Source organism: Musca autumnalis, unplaced genomic scaffold (assembly GCF_047663935.1).
Source record: "Musca autumnalis isolate F117 unplaced genomic scaffold, ASM4766393v1 scaffold_3, whole genome shotgun sequence".
NCBI lineage: Eukaryota > Metazoa > Arthropoda > Insecta > Diptera > Muscidae > Musca > Musca autumnalis.
In genome coordinates this window covers 150,908,564-150,922,210 of record NW_027411866.1, presented here as the reverse complement: position 1 = coordinate 150,922,210, position 13,647 = coordinate 150,908,564, and the positions used below count along the sequence as shown (strand labels likewise).

At 36.2% G+C, this 13,647-nt stretch overlaps 1 long non-coding RNA gene across 1 annotated transcript; it reads right to left on the bottom strand.

Annotated features, from left to right (window-relative positions):
• Positions 1–13,119: 13,119 nt before the first annotated feature.
• On the bottom strand, positions 13,120–13,411 carry LOC141397302 (uncharacterized). The gene is made up of 3 exons (XR_012411358.1): positions 13,360–13,411; positions 13,208–13,286; positions 13,120–13,138 (listed from the first exon to the last, which is right to left on the bottom strand). It is a non-coding gene; the product is annotated as an uncharacterized lncRNA (long non-coding RNA).
• Between the last annotated feature and the right edge of the window lie 236 nt (positions 13,412–13,647).

Sequence of the window (13,647 nt, the reverse complement as noted above, 5' to 3'; positions counted from 1 at the left end):
TTCCCTTAACAAAATCCCGTATTTGCTTTAGGTCGTCTACAATTACCTGATGAAGATCTGGTATTGTGTCGTTCCCTAAAAACTGGGATCTGATGTTTGCGAAAGCGGGGCATTGGCAGAGAAAATGCTCCAATGTTTCATCATCCTCTCCGTATGCCCTGCATACGCTGTTGTCTGCACAATTAATTTTTTGCAAATGAGCTTGGAAACCCAGGTGACCTGTAAGAACACCTGTAAGTCTACTCAACTCTGCTTTACCTAGCAGTAATAGGTTTTTAGTTTTTTCCTCATTTGGGTCTCCCCATAGGATTTTTGTGGTTTTCCCTAATTCCTCTCTATTCCATAGGGATAAGTGGGCATTTTTTGCCCAAGTCTCTAACTCTAGCCGAGACGCGTTTAGTGGCTTTGCGTTCGCTAAGTTTACGGTAGCTAATTCCCTTCCCTTTTTTGCCAGAAAATTTGCTATCTCATTACCTCTATTTCCAGCATGTCCCGGTACCCATATTATACGCAACGTGCCATGCTGAGTATAGCTGTTGATCGAATTTATACAATCCAAGACTGTTTGTGATTTTACTGTATTGGATGTTATTGCGTTGATTGCAGTTTTACTGTCCGTAAGGACGTTTACAGTAGTTGGTCTCGTGTTGGCATTAAGCCAGTTCAGACACTCTGTGATCGCTCGGATCTCCGCTTGATGGACCGTATTGTGATCCGTTTCGGTTTCAGGTTCTTCAAAAATGAGACCCAGTCCCGTTCTTCCACCTAGCATGGAGCCGTCTGTATAACAACAGTTTCCAGTCGGCATTTGTGCTAGATTTTCGCCGATCCACGAGTCTCTGTCTGGAATTAATGCCTCGCATGAGGCAGCTACAATTGTTTCAGGTATACGGTCCGATACAATGTTATCCATTGCCACTGTTATCCATTGCCACTGTTATCCATTGCCACTCCCGTTGTTACCTGTAGAGTGTTTTGATGGTATGTTACGTGGTCCTTACTGATCCACTCGTCCATCGCTTTAAGTCGAATAGCTGCGACAGCCGCTTCATACCTTATCTGGATTTCTATTGGGTGTATATATAGAATAGTTTCTAATGCCCTCGTTGATGTTGTCCTCATTGCGCCGCTTACACTTAGACAGCACATTCGTTGGACTTTCTGCAGTATTTTAATATTACACTTTTTATCCATAGCTGTCCACCAGACTACTGAAGCATATGTTAGAATAGGTCTTACTACGCTTTTGTATAGCCAGTGTGTCATCTTAGGATTAAGACCCCACTTGGCGCCTATAGCCGTTCTACAGGTTGACCAACATCTATGAGCTTTATTGGCTCTCTCTTAAATATGGTCTTTCCATTTAAGTTTACTATCCAGAATTACTCCCAGATATTTGACTTTGTTGGAAATATTGATCGTCTTGTTTAGGAAAGCTGGTTCTTCAAAGTGTCCCAGTTTTGTTTTCCTATTAAACAGACATATTTCCGTTTTTTCCGGGTTTACATTAAGACCTCTGGTCTAGCCCAGTTGTACGCTAGTTTTAGGGCTGATTCAGCTCTTCTGCATAGCAAGTTTGGATTCTTACCCCTCAGAAGTATTATAACGTCGTCTGCATAACAGACTGGGTCAAATCCCTCGTCTCAAAGTCCTTAATAGACTATTTATGGTAGTGACCCATAGGAGTGGGATAAAATCCCCCCCCTGTGGCGTACCCTGACCAACTTTGTCCTTTATTTTTACGTCAAGTAGCCCGCAGCTTATCCATCTATTCCTTAGCGTGTGGCTTATCCAGTCCCTAAGGGCCCGGTTCACCTGAAACTTATCTAAGGATTGGATAAGGGTTTCGGTGCTGACGTTGTTGAAAGTACCCTCGATATCAATGTATACCGCTAGTGTATACATCTTCCTGTCGAAGGTGCTCTCGATGTGGTGTACAACCTCATGTAATGCGGTTTCCACTGATCTACCTTTAACGTATGCTTGTTGTTTGTATTTAAGCATATCCTTTGGAATCTTGCTCTTAATCATGGTGTCGACTATTCGTTCCATGGTTTTAAGCAGGAAGGATGTTAGGCTTATCGGACGATAAGACTTAGGAATTGCGTAACTTGCCTTCCCAGGTTTGGGGATAAATACTACCCTCGCCTCCTGCCAGGCTTTTTAAGCATGCATTAAAAATTCCAGATAGTTTGTAAGGCCGGAAATATCTCATCCGGCCCCGCTGCTTTGAAGGATTTGAAGCTCTCGATGGCATCCTTTACCATCGCTTCATCAATTGTTGGTGCTTCCTTTGTAACACATTCCCTAACTACCGGCACCCCTGCGTGCGTCGCAGTGTTCGGCGGGAAATGTGCATTCATCAAAAGCCCCAGCGTCCTCGATTGTTTCTATCTTATTTCCCATATCAATTACCCTGATCTCGGTTTGTGTATGGGTTTTCAATAGAAACTTTTGCGCTTTGCTGTTCTAGTCATTTTGTTGTATTCTTTAAGTTTTGTGTGATAGTTGTCCCAGAATACAGCTAAATTCTTACGTCGAGCTCTATTGTAAAGGCTTACTCCCAGACTTTTGACTTTCTCCTGTCATCCAAAATAGTACGAAAGCCAAATTTTGGACCGAATCGATTGACCCGTTCGTGAGTTATCGTGCGCTCCAGCTAGCCAGACAGGGAGACGGACGGACAGACATGGCTAAATCAACTCCAAATTGTCTGAAATACATTTCGTCCAAACATACTTGAGGTTTAAACCCATTATTTCGATGCGGCACATTTTGCCCGTATGAAAGTGTATATACCCTCGTTTGCATAAATGCTGAGGGTATTAAAATAGGTTTTTTAAAAAAGTTCACGCATCAAATTTTGGCCTTTTGCCTCCAATTACTAGGATACTGTGAGGAACACACTCATGAGATATACATACATTAAACGACGTAAAATCACGAGTTCTATAATCCTATTATCAGTTTGGAATATTATCTTGTTGCGCGTCCGGATTATCAAAAAATCCCGAAATTCCGGCTTCAAAATGTCAGCATCAATTTTAAGTGGATGTAGTGGATATATCGAAAACTCATGCACTAGTATCATGTTGCCCATGGAGTATTCTGCCATTCTTTTTTTGGGCACATGTCTATAAAATGTAAGGTTAAGCCAGAAATCGGAAGGGGACATAAAAAACTTGTAGGCTTCAACCCATTTTTACCCATTTTTCTACATTGATGCCAACACAGCTTCCACGAAAATTAATTTTAATGATCGACATTATGGAATCTCTCTTAAAACACTTTATATTAAAGAATTTCAGTAATACTATATAGAATATGTGAACAGTTCGCGAATTCTGAATGGGTGTATATCGGATTCATCGATTGTAAAACATTTTCGGTTTTTACCATATATAAGTTTAAGTTGGGAAAATTACAGTCATGACATTGTTTTATAAGGAGGCGATACAGTCAGTGCACTGTCCCAATTTCTATATCTCGAAAATGGTTAAACCTACGAAAATATCATAAATGTCAATCTTGTAAAGAATTTTCACAGCCACAATATTTTCTCAAATCCAATTTCGATAGGACTTGAGGTTTCCAAGCAAAAACGTGAAAACCTAAAAAAACCTAAAATGAGAACTTTGACCGCGATTTATTTAAAAAGCGCTCCGGCATTTTTTTTGATTTTTCTCATCTATGAACATTGTAGTTTCAGAATCCGCAAAAACTTCCCCGGTGTAAACTCCTTTCATTTAAAGTTGGTTCAAGAGCACCGTAATATTTACTGCATATTTTTTTTTTTCAAAATATAATTCATAGTTCTTGAAAAATACAAAACATTCTATACAGCTATTTAAATTTATTCTAAAACTTTCCACTACTTCTTTCACTTCTTACGTGATGACTACATTTATTTGCATTTTTTAATAAAATGTAACATCATCATGAGATTCGTTGTTTAATTTATTCGGGTTAGACTGAACTATTATCCAACTATTCTGAACACACTTTCAACGAATGAGTGTACAACATAAACCCGTTTTATTTTGAATTGTATGATAATGATGAGATAGATGCTGATAGTGATAGCCGCCAATCAGCCAACCTCTGAAGTTAACATCTTGAAAAAGTTCACCAAAAACACACAATGAATGGGTCAGACACCTTTTATTGATTCTCTTTTTGTGCTATTTTATTGTTTTTTTTTTCTTCTTCTACAGTCAAGGTTATTGGTCAAATAAAAATGTTTCCGGTTTTTGGGTATTGGAAATCAGATGTCAGTACTTTGTTTCTTTGCTTACTTAGAATTATTGTAAAATTGAAGATGTGGCCTAAGAACAAACCTTTTGTTTTTTGTTTTGTTATAAAAAATCTGAAGGTTTCAAAGTATGAATATTTTTAGAATTATTAAAACAGTAATAGTACCGGATTTAACAAACCCACTTGGTTTCAAAAGTCAATTCCATTGCTTATTCGTCAAATAAATCCTCATAAAGAAGGTTAACCCGACAAAAAGCTATAATATAAACGGGCCATTACATTGCTATCCAAAACTAGTTTATTTGTTTTTTCAGCCAGAATATAAAATTTTAGTTGGTCAAATTTTAGCAATTTAAATAATAAGCTTTTTTAGTTTTATGAAAGAATAAACATGATCTTCTTCGTTATCAAAACAAGTTTAATATGGTAGTTTCCCATGATCTTCCCAGAAATTATGCAGCGATATATGGGTATGTGTGGAATTTCACAGTTTTAATTAATTTCCATTTAATACAAGAAATTTTTCTTTCGAGTTCCAATGGAATGCTAATCATAGTTCTGCACCACTTGTAGAGAAAATTTATTCGAAATATCAGGGAAATGTAAGACACATTACGTTGAGAGTTTTATGGAAGGTGCATAGTGGTTCAGAATTAGATTTTCCTGGCCAAACGCTCAATTTTTATTACCATATATGGGATGTACGCAGATTAGTTTTCAGGGGCAGAAACATATAATTCATTTTTATAATACCTACAATATCCCCTTCCCTGCGCGTACTTTGCGGTGTTCTTAAGCAATTTTAGTTGGTGAAGGCAGGGTGTTTTTGCTTTTGGGAGGAACTAGAAGAATGGGACATATATCTTTCGGCATTTTCATCGCCGACCGATATTTTCATCGTTGCCAATATTTCATACCATCTTTGTCGGATAATGTGCCTGCACTATAATCTGGTATGTTACTCCTTAATAAAATTTTCGGACTTTATTCTGAATTCTGCATGCGTTTTCTTACACTTTCTTTACAAAATATGCTTCTTCTCTCTCCTCTTCTCCCGATATTTTTTCTTGGCGATTCGAAGACCTTAAGAGGTCTTCCCATGTCTATAGAAGGCATCAAGATGTCTTTTGTAGTCTAAAGTGGACTTCAAGTGGTCTTCTCTTGTATATTGAAGATCTCAAGAGGTCAAATGGAAGACCTCAAAAGGTCTTTTCTTGTCTATAGAAGACCTCAGGAGGCATTGTTTGTCTATGGATACCGTAAGAAATCTACTCTTGTTTATATACAACATCAGAAGATCACTTTTTGGCTATGAAAGACCTCAAGAGGTATTTGCTTGTTTTCAAGAGTTCTTCTCTTTGGTACTGAAGACCTCAGGAGGTCTTTTCATACCTTTAAAAGATATCAAGCGGTCTTCTCTTGTTTAAAGAAAACCTTTGGTCTGTAGTCTATAGTAGACCTCAAGGATATTTCCTAGTCAGTAGATGATGCACGAAGTGCAAAGTTTGGGTTGAATTTGTTGAAACGTTAAGACACAGACACACAGGTAGGCTAAATCGACTTAAAATTACTACATGAGGTATTTTCTTGTCTTAAGAAGACTTTCCTTGTCTGTAGAAGACTTTAAGAGGTCTTTCTTTGTCTATAGAAGACAAGCAGTATTCTCTTGTCTTGTCTAGAAAAGACCTCAAAAGGTAATTCTTTGGCTATAGAAGAGCTCAAAAAATTACTCATCTCCTATGGTAATCCTCAGGAGGACATTCTTAGGCTACAGAAGACCTCAGAAGGTATTTTCATGGAAGACATCAGTAGGTGTTTTCTTCTCTGTAGAAGACATCTAGATGTCTTTCCTTGTTTATATAAGACCTCAGAAGGCATTTTCTGATCTTTTGAAGACCTCAGGAGATATTTTCCTGTCCCCAAGAGGTCTTCTATTTTCTATGGAAGACCTCATGACGTCTTCTGTTGTTTATAGAAGACCTCAAGAAGTCTTCTCTTATCTATAGAAGACCTCAGAAAGTCTTTCCATATCTGTAGAAAAACACAAGAGGTTTTCGATTGTTAATAGAAGTCTTCAAGAGGTCTTCGCTTGTTTCTTTGCCTGTGGAAGACTTAAATCGACTTAAAATTATCTAAAAGTAAGCTCAAGAGGTTTTTGTCTATAGCAGACAAAAGACCTTCTTTTGTCTACCACAGGAGGCAGTTTCGTGTCTATAGAAGACCTCAGAAGGTCTTTCCATATCTGTAAAAGACCTCGAGAGATTTTCATTTTTTCATAGAAGTCCTCAAGAGGCCTTCTCATGTTTAAAAAGGGGTTTATTAGCCTGAATAAGACCTAAATCGACTTAAAATTGTCTAAGACTGACGTCAAGAGGCATTCTTTTGTCTATAGAAGACAGAAGACCTTCTTTTGTCTACCACTTTTCTATAGAAGACCTCAGAAGGTCCTTCCATAAGACTACGAGAGGTTTTCGATTGTTTATAGAAGTCCTCAAGAGGTCTTCTCTTGATTAAAGAATATCTCATGAGGACTTTCTTTTCCTGTGGAAGAATTAAATCGATTTAAAATTGTCTATTATTTTGTCTATAGAAGACAAAAGACCTTCTTTTGTCTACAATAGGAGGCATTTTGTCTATGGAAGACCTCAAGAGGTCTTCTGTTGTCTGTAGACGACCACAAGAGGTCTTCTGTTGTCTGTAGACGACCACAAGAGGTCTTCTGTTGTCTGTAGACGACCACAAGAGGTCTTCTGTTGTCTATAGACGACCTCAAGAGGTATTCTGTTGTCTATTGACGACTTCAAGAGGTCTTCTGTTGTCTATAGACGACCTCAAGAGGTCTTCTCTTGTCTATAGACGACCTCAAGGGGCCTTCTCTTGTCTATAGACGACCTCAAGGGGCCTTCTTTTGACATCAGAAGGTCTTTCCATACCTGTAGAAGAGCTCGACAAGTTTTCAATTTTTTTAGAAGTCCTCAAGAGGCTTTCTCTTGTTTAAAGAAAACCTATAGTAGACCTCAAGAGGTCTTATGTTGTCTATAGAAGACCTCTGATGGCCTTTCCACATCTGGAAAAAACCTCGAGAAATTTTGGATTTTTTTAGAAGTCCTCAAGAGGCCTTCTCTTGTTTAAAGAGGGGTTTCTTTGCCTGAAGAAGACCTAAATCGACTTAAAATTGTCTAAAACGGACCTCAAGAGCTAGTTTTTTGTCTATAGATGACAAAATAGCTTTTTTCTTCTACCACAGGAGGCATTTCCTTGTCTATAGAAGACTTCAATAGGTCTTCTTTGTTTATAGAAGACCTCCAGAGGCTATCTCTTGTCTATAGAAGACCTAAGACCTTTCCATATCTGTAGAAGACCACGAGAGGCTTTCGATTGTTTATGGAAGTACTCAAGAGGTCTTCTCTTGTTTAAAGAATACCTCAAGAGGTCTTTCATGCCTGTGGAAAACTTGAGTCGTCTTAAAATTGTCTAATACTGACGTCAAGTGGCATTCTTTCGTCTATAGAAGACAAAGGTCCTTTTTTTGTCTACCACTGGAGACATTTTCTTGTCTATGGAAGACTTCAATAGGTCTTCTTTGTTTATAGACGACCTCAAGAGGTCTTATCTCAGAAGGTCTTTCCATAAGACCACGAGAGGTTTTGGATTGTTTATAGAAGTCCTCAAGAGGTCTTGTCTTGTTTAAAGAATACCTCATGAGGCCTTTCTTTTCTTGTGGAAGACTTAAATCGATTTAAAATTGTCTATTATTGTGTCTATAGAAGACAAAATACCTTCTTTTATCTGCCTTCTCTTGTTTAAAGAAAACCTCAAGAATTGCCTAAAGCGAACCTCAAGTTGTCTTATGTTGTCTATAGTAGACCTCTAGAGGTCTTATGTTGTCCATAGAAGACCTCGGATGGTCTTTCCACATCTATAAAAAGCCTCGAGAGGTTTTCGATTTTTTTAGAAGTCCTCAAGAGGCCTTCTCTTGTTTAAAGAGGATTTTCTTTGCCTGAAGAAGACCTAAATCGACTTAAAATTGTCTAAAACGGACCTCAAGAGCTAGTTTTTTGTCTATAGAAGACAAAATACCTTTTTTCTTCTACCACAGGAGGCATTTTCTTGTCTATGGGAGACTTCAATAGGTCTTCTTTGTTTATAGAAGACCTCCAGAGGCTTTTTCTTGTCTATAGAAGACCGTAGAAGGCCTTTCCATATCTGTAGAAGACCACGAGAGGCTTTCGATTGTTTATAGAAGTACTCAAGAGGTCTTATTTTGTTTAAAGAATACCTCAAGAGGTCTTTCTTGCCTGTGGAAGACTTAAGTCGACTTCAAATTGTCTCAAACGGACCTCAAGAAGTATTCTTTTGTCTATAGAAGACAAAATACCATATTTTATCTACCACATGAGTCATTTTCTTGTCTACAGAAGATCTCATCTCTGTTGTCTATAGACGATCTCAATAGGTCTTCTCTTGTCTATAGAAGACATCAGAAGGTCTTTCCATATCTGTAGCAAAGCTCGAGAGGTTTTCGATTTTTTTAGAAGTCCTCATGAGGCCTTCTCTTGTTTAATGAAAACCTCAAAAATTGCCTAAAACGAACCTCAAGTAGTCTTATGTTGTCTATAGTAGACCTCAAGAGGTCTTCTCTTGTCTATAGAAGACATCAGAAGGACTTTTCATATCTATAAAAGATCCCGAGCGGTTGTCGATTTTTGAGAAGTCCTCAAGAGGTCTTCTCTTGTTTAATGAAAACCCCAAGAATTGTCTAAAACGGGCCTCAAGAGGTATTCTCTTTTCTAGAAAAGATCTTTAAAGGTCTTTCTTTGTCTGCAGAATACATAAATCGACTTAAAATTGTCTTAAACGGACCACAGGAGGTATTCTTTTTGTCTTTAGAAGAAAAGAGGCATTTTCTTGTCTACCTCAGGAGGTATTTTCTTGTCAGTGAAAGATCTCAAGAAGTCTTTCATTGTCTGTAGAAGACCTCAAGAGGCATTTCTTTATCTGTAACCTGAATCGCCTTAAAATTGTCTAAGAGGTCTATAGAACACTTCAAGTGTGTTTCTCTTGTGTATTGAAGAGCTCAAAAAGCATGTCCTCAAGAGGTTTTTCCCTGTCTCTAGAAGACCTCAGAAGGTATTTTCAGTCTACGGAAGGCCTCAAGAGGTCTTCTCTTGTATATAGAAGACACGACAAATGTTAGTCAACTAACTTTAACGAGTGTGAAAGCCACACCGGGAGGTCAGTGAGATGAAATATGGATGAAGATAAGACCTGGGCTTTGCCATATTAAAGCCGGCCAGGACCGGTGCCTGCTATCTTCCACCCCTACGTCACCTGTATGTCCACATTGTGAACAATTTATAGATATTTTTTTCACATTACAACAAATAAGGAAAAATTTTTCTTCATAAAAAATTTCAAAATCTTTAATGATAACCTGAGTACCAAAAATTATTGATGTGCCCAAGAATAATATTTATTACGAAATTTTTTTCAATGAAATTGTTAGAGCTAATCGCACTAGAAAACAGGCTAAAGCATAAAATGATATCTACACGTTTAATTGATTCTTCAAATAACTGTATTTTCATTAAAAAGATCTTTTTGAATTTTCAGGATTTATTTTTTGTATAATTTTGGCGAACCCATAAAAATCTTAATGAAATACATTGTATTGAATGAATAAAGTTATTGTTGTGTTAATAAATAATCAATCACAACAGACTTGTTTGATGTTATAGACGTTACTCTAAGTTATCCAGAATTTTTAAATCACCACATTTTGCATAATAATGTTCTACTGAAAACCAATTTCGAATGTTAACCTGATATTTCATCAGAATATAATAAAACCTACTTTATATTTAATTACTTTGAAAGAACTCTTGATTGATTTTGATTTCTTGTCCATAAAAAAACTTCATTAAAATTTCATAAATATTTCTAAATTAAAAACAAAGATTTACATGTGGAATGAATGGCTAATTGGTTCACAAAACTGGTCTTAAATTTAAACGAAATGTACAGTTTCCTTCTAATTATCATAATTTATATAATTTTGTAGGAGGGGTGTGTTAACTTTGACCCAAAAAATTTGTAACAATAAAATTATAATAGTTGTTGTCGTAGTAGTTTAGTCAGTCAGTCAATCTTATGTCAACATAACCATATACATAATCTGGTGTAAATTTGAGATATCAACTCATTATCAGCTTACCTACTTCGGTCTAAGAATTTTTTTTTTTTAATTTCAAAAATTTTAATTTTCTTGAAAAAATACATAAAATCTTTTAACAAAGTTTTTCATATGTAAATTATTATGTAATATATTCTTCTTTTTATAATTTCCAGTAAGGTAGGCTCAAACTAAGTTGTACAATTTATCGTCTTTCTGATTTATCTAAATCTAAAGCCTAAAGGTATGCAAATATTTCTGTTGTTTTTTATGATATATACAGTAATACCTTCATATACATAACAACAATTATTAATATAAATGTCGAGTATACTCCGAAGTTGTACGAAAGTACTCAAAAGTCTAACCTGTCAATAAAAAATGAATTCTAACCACAATATCAGAAGAAAACAATCATACTTTTGTCGGTAACAATATTGACAATAACAAATAGGTGGATTTGCTGCCACAATATCGATAATTTCTTAGCGATTCATCAAAAAATGTCAAAATATCAAAATTACCGAGAAATATTTAAAAATGTTGGTCCATTGGGTTCGCTATATGTATATTATTCGATTATTATATAGATTTATAGGCTGCTTCTTTTCAATTAACCCTAACTGCAGATGGTGACTTAAGCTGTGTTCCTTTGCTTACCTGAGGTTACCATTCTTACCATTTGTTACCATTTTTAACCTGCAAAGCGTTCCTTAACGCCAAAAAGTGGTAAAACTGGCAGCAATTTTTAAGAGAGAAGAGAGTGCACACATGCCTTTCTCTTTTACCACAGGCTACCAGACAAATTTCTGCAGGTAAAAAATGGCAGAACTGATTTTTCGACTTTAGTTTGACGTTTATTTCACAATGAAGAAAAAAATGGACGAAAAACAGAAGAAAAAGCCGAACGCTGACAAAAGTAAATTAAAAACTGTGAAATAAAAGACGAAAATTTATTTTTTATGTTTCTTTTTGACATTGCTACCAGATTTACTATTTTTCCGTTCCTTTACTTTTCTGGTAAAAATGTTCATGAGAGAGCAATTTTGACACTTTTCTTTTTTACCACTCTTACCATTAAAAAAGTAAAGGAACAAAGCTTTAATTTATATCTGAACTACATTAGCGATATTATGCTTTCAAAACATATGTTCGTGCTGATTTCCTTTCGGGAGTGAAAGCCCTTGATGAGTACACATCCGCGTGAGTCGATCTTTTGAGTTATGGTGTGATGCATTTTTTGGCGTTAAATCAATCTCTGTTCTCTGTTGTTTCAGCTTATTTCTTAAGATCACATGTTTTCAGTCAGTCTCTGGAGAGAAAATCAGTGTTACACAAACACTAAAAAATTTTCCAGCAAAAACCCAATAGAAAGTGTCTTTAAGACAACATTGATGAATCGTGCACGACATTTCCAATTCGTTCACGACTCTTTGCAGACAGCCCTTTGAGATCGTTGACGACTTTTTCACAAAAGTGTCCCAGTATTCATGCACGAACACATGGGCGACAAGTTAAGCGAAGCTGTCGTCGACGACGACTTCGAAGACAAAAAACCCGTTATTTCGTTGACGACAGCTTTACAGACACAGTCTTGCTATTTGTCGTTAACGACCCTACTGAAGACAATTTCTTTTCTTGTCTTGTGTCAAATTTTTATTTTAATTACATTAAAAATACATCATTTTATAAATTTTATCTTACATTAATAATGATTCGTTCCCGAATATTCTCCGATCCACATATTTTTGAATTTATCCGCGCCTCAATTTCTCATCACAACCTATGGAGGGGCGACCTCCTTTATATATGGATTCTGTAAAAAGAAAACATTATGAATGGATGTTGTACAATAACCACTAATATAATCTTACCATATACCACTGCCGCATCTATTAAAACCGCTGGAATTTTCGGAAATTTCCATGACTTCCTGCATACATGTATTAAAAGAATAACTTAAATTATTTTTAAAGTTCCTTAATATAATTATTCTGACTTACCGCTATTTGGTTAAAACACACTGTTTAGTATTGACCTGTTTCAGAATTTGATAATTTTATTATCTTACAATTATTCCGAAATGAAAATTGTATATTTGAATCAATATGTGAATCATCATAGCACGCTTTTTAAACATTTTTTTTGGGTTTGTTGCCATGACACAATGCAAGACATGGTCATGCAAGTTGTCGTACATGACAATTTCGGTAATTTCGTCAACGAATCGTGGACGAAAATGTCGTCGAAGACTTGATTTTCTATTGAGAAGGTTTGGAAGTAGTGCAATGCAGAGTTATGATTTCACAACATCTTTCGATGCAGTCCACACGGAGTTATGAAAAATGCACTCCGTTCGCTACATTTTAGAAGCACTCGCTTAATGATCGCTACCAGCACAAAACAATTTGTTGATCCCTACCAATAGAAAGTGTCTTTAAGACAAGATTGATGAATCGTACACGACATTTCCAATTCGTCCACGACTCCTTGCAGACAGCCCTTTGGGATCGTTGACGACTTTTTCACACAAGTGTCCCAGTATTCATGCACGACAACTTAGGCGACAGGGTAAGCGAAGCTGTCGTCGACGACGACTTCGAAGACAAAAACCCTACTTTTCGTTAACGATCCTTTTGCAGACAATTGCAGAACGGCCCAAGACTCCATTTAACAAGAATTCCTAGGACAGCAAGACTTTTTAGGAAAATTCTGCAAATAATAAAACATTATCCGCAATCTTGTGATCTATAAATATATGTATGGCATTTATACACTTACCTTTAATCGTTTCTACGATCGCGTTCCACTATAATAGACTCCAAATAAAAAATTCTAATTCTTTGTTGATTGCTTCATCCTATGTTAAAGAAACAAACAAAATCAATGTTTTAAAGTTCATATGTATGTCAGTCATACTATTTCTCACTTACCTCCGGTCGCGAATTTTTAATTCAAAGTGCAATGTTTGGCCTATTTCAGTCGTATTGAAATATTAACAATTCCTAGATATGGATGATTAAACTGCACATCATGTTTTTCAAAATTGGAAATTGATGTACGTTAATACAAATTTGTAAGTTTTGAGTACGACCTGCTGTAAAAATGTAATGCAAGAAATGTTTTGTTTTTGTTATAATGTTTTGTACCCCTAACGAAAAATAAATACCAAATTTCAGCCATTTCAGTGGTATAATGTGGCTAAAACCTTGAAAAACCAA